Source organism: Octopus bimaculoides, chromosome 7 (genome assembly GCF_001194135.2).
Source record: "Octopus bimaculoides isolate UCB-OBI-ISO-001 chromosome 7, ASM119413v2, whole genome shotgun sequence".
Lineage (NCBI taxonomy): Eukaryota > Metazoa > Mollusca > Cephalopoda > Octopoda > Octopodidae > Octopus > Octopus bimaculoides.
In genome coordinates this window covers 86,556,010-86,561,584 of record NC_068987.1, presented here as the reverse complement: position 1 = coordinate 86,561,584, position 5,575 = coordinate 86,556,010, and positions in this window count along the sequence as shown.

The following is a 5,575-nucleotide window of genomic DNA, read 5'->3' as shown; positions in this document are numbered from 1 at the left end:
ATCTATGTATATATATGTATATACAATATATATATACATTATATACATTATATATATATATATATATATATATATATATATATATATTTATGTGTGTGTTTGTGTATATTTATAATACAAATGTATGTGTGTATGTACAAGTGTATGATGAGTAATTTTTGATGTCGTAAGCATCTAACTCAGCCGGAGCTTCTTTCACTTTACAAGACACTGTATTGGTGTGTTTGAATATGTGTCCGCGTGGGCACATTGTTGCATTTGCCTTTCTGTGCGTGTGCCTTCCTATATGTGTGTGTGTGTTTGTGTGTAGGTATTTATATGTGTATGTGTGTGAGAGTGTGTCCAGGTCTGTGTGTGCCCTCGTCTGTGTGTGTCTTTGTAAGTGTGCGCGTATGCAATACGCTTAGCGAATAAAAATTGCTTTCTGTATCTCCAGACACAGTTTCCCTTTAACAGAAAACTAACCAAAAACAACAAATTAAATTTTGATTATAATATTTAACATTCGCCAGAACCACTGTAGACGATGGATTTTAATGCAATCTTCAATGCTATATTCAACACACTTGCAGCCTTTTCTACATTGAAGCATTAAATGAAATTACAGATAAACAGAAATATTCAAATTTAATTGTAGACAGAGTAAAGTCCCTCGTACCGCTTATCAAATATTATTCTTTTAATATTTTGTTCTTGTATTTATTTCTGTCATTTGAGTGTGGCCATGCAGGAGCACCGCCTTTAGTCGAACAGATCGACCCAGGACTTATTCTTTGTAAGACTAGTACTTATTCTATCGGTCTGTCTTGCCGAACCGCTATATTACGGGGACGTGAACACACCAGCATCGGTTGTCAAGCGATGGTGGGAGGACAAACACGCACGCACACACACACACACACACACACACACGCACACACACACACATACACGATGGGCTTCTTTCATTTTCCCTCTGCCAAATCCATTTACATGGCATTGGTCGGCCCGAGGCTATGGAAGAAAACAATTGACCAAGGTGTCATGCAGTGGGACTGAACCCGGTACCATGTGGCTGGTAAGCAGGCTACTTTATTTAATTTTATTTGCCATAAAAGCAGTATACAGATTAGCTGCGGGCTGGACAAACACATTAATGAGATGAGATGAATGACAAACACGATGATATTAATGGGAGAAGGCAGAAGCCGCTCGCCGAACTTTGCTTCTCTAAAACATTCTTCTTTCATAAATTTATACATAAATTTACAAATTGAAGCTATAAACCACTTACTTCACGATTTCAATTTATATCATGTCTTTGAAATGAGGCATTTGCCTCTTACAATTTTTTTTTCATGGTCTACTTACCACATAGCTACTCCTGCACCTATGTTGTTGATATTATTTTAGAGAGAAAGTAGGGCTGCTTTTCGAAACGGGAAGGAAATGCTTCTGTTGTCTTGACTGATAAATTAATTGATAACATTTCTCCTCATTATTAACATTTTGATACTATCTCTTTGGTGTAAAAATCTACCATATTTTGAAGCAAAGAATCTCTCAATATATTTTTTAACCATTTCATAATAATTCTTTCTAGTATAGGATCAAGGCTTGGATTTTGGGGGTGGGTTGGGGGTGGGGATGGGTATTGACTACACCGACTAAATTGCTCAACTAGTAACAATTTTATCTTCCACGAAAGGATAACAGGTGACCTCGACCTCGGTGAAGTTTGAACTCACAACCTAAAGATTTGAAAGAAATGCCGCTTACCATTTTGTCCGGTGTGAAAATGGCTGCCGTTAACCACTTAGTAATAATGCGTTCAAACTTTTGGCACAAGGCCAGCAGGTTTCGGGATGGATAAGTTGGTTACATCAACCCCAATGTGCAACTCGGACTTATTTTGTCGGCCCCGAAAGGATGAAAGACAAAGTCGATCTCGGAGGAATTTGAACTCAAAATATGAAGATGCACGAAATACCGCTAAGCATTTTCTCCACGGTGTTAAAGATTCTGCTAGCTCCCCGCCTTTAACATCTCTATGATAATAAACTATGTTTCGTTATTTACATTATTTAAATTTGATCGATATTTGTTCTCGTCTTGTTTTGTTGCTAACACAGCGTTTCGGCTGATATACCTTGCAGCCTTCATCAGCCGAAACGTTCTGTTAAAAAGAAACAAGATGAGAACAAATATACGTCAAATGTAAATAATGTGCATAATTCCTCATCTCTTAAATACAGAACTGTATAAACTATGTTTCCTCTAAATCAAGAGGAAGAAACAAGATGAGACATGACTTCCATTTTTTAGTGTCACACACTTTTTCTGAACGGAGCAATATGCAGTTTCTTTATTATGGTATAAGAGGTACAGCCACCAACCACTTAGCAATGATGGGCATTTTTCTGCAATTCTTCAGCAACACTTCCAATTCGCTACAATACTTCTACATAATTGTTTCATTTTTCTTTAACTATTTATGATAGATGATACCTTTCATATCCAACCAAACTGAGAGTAGGTTTTCGGATTCTCCGTTTTCGTTGTCGATTTCGTTGGCTATGACTATAGATAAAATACATTTCATCACATTTGATATTTCTGTACAGCAATGGCTCAGAAGTAAGTCTAAACTTCAACGACAAGTAAAGAACAACACTTTAATTAAGCTGAAAAATGGTCTGATGGTGAAGGGCATACTGACCAAATTTAGACACGTTTCTATTATCATTAATGTATTTCATTTGCGAAGTGTGATTTTAGTTGTACTATTTTGCTAATTCCCGTGCTGTTTGCTTGGGATTTTACCATGACTACAGTTTTGAGAAATTCAGTACTGACAGAATTTGGTCGTCGACATTAAGAAAAACCTGGGAGAGGCAAAATTTCCCGAAGTGTTGCCTATGTTTCGTTATCCAAACTCTTAAAGCTTCATTTCCAGAGAAAGAACGAATTTTCCTTGGGTCGTCAATTGTTGAAAAGTTACTTTTCGAATTCATACGGCATACAGTGTCTGATACGGGTGCTATCTAAATAGATTTTAAAAGAGGGAAAATCAATACGAATCCAACCAATTGAAGCACTTTAAAATAATCTTCAAAGAAAGTAAAACATTAGAATGCGAAGAGAAATGCTTGTTTTACAGTAAGTATTGAAAACGATAATCTGAAACTGATCTTGCAACACGTTCACTTTGTCTCTTAGTGTATCTTTGCTCTGGAGATAAAAATGGTCGCGATACCTCTTGAAAATTTCTGTCATAAATGCCTTTGTCAATTGAAGAGTTGATAAGGTTTTAAAATGACCAACCCATGTGGCGATATCACACGCTTCCTTCAAGTCTCTTAAGGCTTCTCCGTTTAAGAATTTCAGTAATTGGAATATTGATTTACTTGTAACTGCACAACGTAGTTCAGAGTATTGTCAGAGGAAAGCATTTGCCTCTTTGAAATTCATTACGATAAACATACCATATTTCTCAACAGTACCTACAGAATTATTGTATCAATACAAACGGTCTGTAAACCACGAGCGAAATCCATAGCTTGATAAATCACAACATTAATTCATTTAGCATAATTATTTGGAAGCAACATGCGCATGCGAAATGTTTATTTTTGATTTTGTCGACTACAGAGTATAGTAGGGTCCGCTGGGCACCATCTGTGAGAAAACCTCACTATGACGCAATTCACTCTGCCAGAAACTTGGAGACGAAAGGTGATTATTAAGGTACGGCAGTTCGGAACACTCATTCTGGTCGTTCAGATAAGAAAAGAACTGCTGAATTTGTTGGAGAGAATTAAAAAAAAACTTGTGGATGTAGCGATCAAGCATGTGAATATATTTATATATATGTGTGTCAACGTCCATGAGATGCAACCATTAATTATCATGTGTAATACATTTTATTTTTTTAGCTGCTTGCTACAACGTTCGACCTTTTTTTTTATTGGAACATGTCCCTTCTGGTACGAAAATCGTGCCCAGTAAAATCTAGGATAAACTTGCTTAAACTTGATTCTATAGTTCCTATAGTTGTGACTCAGCGTTGTTTTCATTGGCAGGAAACATAATAAAAGCACTCTCTTTCATTTTTGAATCGGTACTGTTCTGTTTCTCAAGTTTATTTTTCTCGTTTTCTCTATATCGAATAAACTGTAATTTACAGCAGCGCATCACGCATAGTTCATTGAGTAAAATACACACTTCTTCAAACCATATGATACTAATCACACGATTACAAATATTTTGCTGTAAGCGGTTCCATAAATATTAAAAACATCGGAATATTGAAGACCTTTGAGATTTTGTTTCTCATACACGAATGTAATCATGCTCTACGAGAATTCTTTTACAAAATTCATTTTCGATTTATAGGCATATTCAAGGCGCTGGGAATAAAACCATCCCCACTTCGAAACTATCATTTAATAATGGATTCAACGGGGTCGACAGAAACCGAGCAAAGTAAAGACAATATGTATCTAAAGTAGAGAGGAACAAGTTAGACGATAATGCAAAGCAAAGAGCAAGAAGGAAACATATAGGACAATAATGTGAGCGGAAATCATAGGAGAAAAACCCCACAATTACCGCACAGGCATTGGAAAATGCACAAACATATTTAACACTATTGTTAAATGTAATGAAATATGAAAAACTAAATTACCTTTGTAGGTTACATCATTGGAAAATTTACGATTTTTGTTTCCCTAACAAGATGACATTTCAGTGAACGCCATAAACCCTATCCCATAGAATACAAAAGAAAAATATAGTTTCTTTCACTTAAGTAAAAAGTAGAATCTTGTAGAGACTTGTGATTATTAGACAAAGATTACTGAGGCTCATGAATTCTATTGTCTTAAAACTGTGCTTTCTTTGTTGCTACAACTAATAAATTTAACAAACCGTTGCCGTCTACATCTTGTTAAATAGTAGTTAAATCAACAGTAACTAGACAGACGTAGGAAGCAATGACTTGTATATAACTGACCCTTAGTTCGCAGTGATTGAAATAAAGACATATGTCCGTTTTCTATTCTGGAAACTAGAAAAATTCTGAAGTAAATATACCATCATGTATTTAAATGAAAAGAAATCGATACTGAACGCGAATAATCATCAAATAGATTGCGATAAGCTTTTATATATATATATATATATATATATAAATAAATTATAATACAGGGTATCTAAGAGATACCACGACGCTGAAAAATAGCGGTCAAATTCTGACTCTAAAACCACAATAAATGTCCACATAGTACAAGGAGCGAAGACGAAGACAAAATAAACCAGTAAAAATAATAAGATAATTCCAGATCCTGGATTTCTGACTTTGCATAAATAATGCTTTGCCTTCATCGGTGGAATATACTTAAGTACATGAATACAAATATATGTATATAAACAGTATACTTACATATACGGACGTATACACACATATATATGCATGTATGTACACTACTAGCTTAAATAGCCCGCCTAAAAACTCCATGTGCGATACGGACAGAATATCACCGCAGTAAATACACTGACAAAATTAATTTATATAAATAAGGATAAGATCGATATT